Source organism: Halyomorpha halys, unplaced genomic scaffold, assembly GCF_000696795.3.
Source record: "Halyomorpha halys isolate HHAL.00 unplaced genomic scaffold, Hhal_1.1 Scaffold333.1, whole genome shotgun sequence".
NCBI classification, from domain to species: Eukaryota; Metazoa; Arthropoda; class Insecta; order Hemiptera; family Pentatomidae; genus Halyomorpha; species Halyomorpha halys.
Genome location: NW_027113196.1, coordinates 299,514 through 300,732, shown reverse-complemented (window position 1 = coordinate 300,732; position 1,219 = coordinate 299,514). Strand labels below are relative to the sequence as shown.

Below are 1,219 nucleotides of genomic sequence, written 5' to 3'. Positions count from 1 at the left end.
CAAGATTTTCAAGTGTATATGAAACATACTACATATTTACCTATTGTATTATTTTGTAAAGTTGTAAATTACATTAAATAAATAATTTAAAAAAATTATTAATACTAATATATTCATAATTCTTTGCATTATATAACTTCATTTTTATTTTATTTCCTTAATTATGTTATTTTGTCAACTTATTCAATTCCCTATGTATACATTTTATTTTCACTTCATTTTATTGATTCCATTCTGTAAAATTATTCACTTTATATCATTCTGTTTATATATATTTTCTATATTCATTGGTAGTTATCTTGTTCTGTTCTTGGCCCTAAAGAAGGCTAGAAACTCTAGCCGAAACGTTGACACGATTAAATAAGTTACATCAACTCATTTGTGTTTTATTTTAACAGCATCCCCAACCATCTTCTCGTATAAGTCATCCACGGTCAACTATCTCTCACAATTATAAAACATATTACATGTTCAACGTTTCAGCCGACCTGCCCATCAAGGACAATCCTAATTTTAGCTTCACAGCCTTATAATTTATTTATAAAACTATTATGCCTAAGTCAATTTAATATAGTCAAAATAGACCTGTCATTGTTACTATAACATTTAATAGTAATTAAATCTATTCTATTTAATTAAATCTATAGTATTTAAATTAGTAATTAATTCTATTCTTTGCAATTTATTTTTTTTACTTTATTTATGTGAAAATGTTTGGGATAGGTTAATGAAAGTAAAATAAAGAAATTGAAAAAAAAAAATAGAATTTATAATTAAATGTTATAGTGACAAATACAGTTTTCCTCATTGGTTTCGTTTTATTAGGTTTGTCCTAGATGATTGCCGGATTGGGCATGTGATTTAGTAAAGGAGTGTTGAGACTTTTTATTAAAACTTCCAGTCTCGAACAAAATAATAAAAATTTATTATTATTATAAATTTATTATATTATAAAAATTCAGTTACAAACCTGCCTTCTACGCCACAAAACCCCTGATGAAGACCTGAAACTCAGGTCGAGACGTCGGCATAAAATAAATAAATATAGTTTTGTTGAGTCAGGTGTCATTTTGCTGACCACACCCCCCGACAAACTTCTCTAAGAATAAAAATGTATATATATATATAAAATTATTTAATTCTTTATTTCCTTTTTAACACTTTTTCTACATTATTTTCTTTTTTTTTTACTTACTGATGTAAATTTCATCATTATATT

At 25.3% G+C, this 1,219-nt stretch overlaps 1 protein-coding gene across 13 annotated transcripts in view; it reads right to left on the bottom strand.

Annotated features, from left to right (window-relative positions):
• The window catches only part of SLO2 (slowpoke 2), a 471,240-nt gene that overhangs the window by 219,829 nt on the left and 250,192 nt on the right, over window positions 1–1,219 (bottom strand). The window lies entirely within an intron of this gene.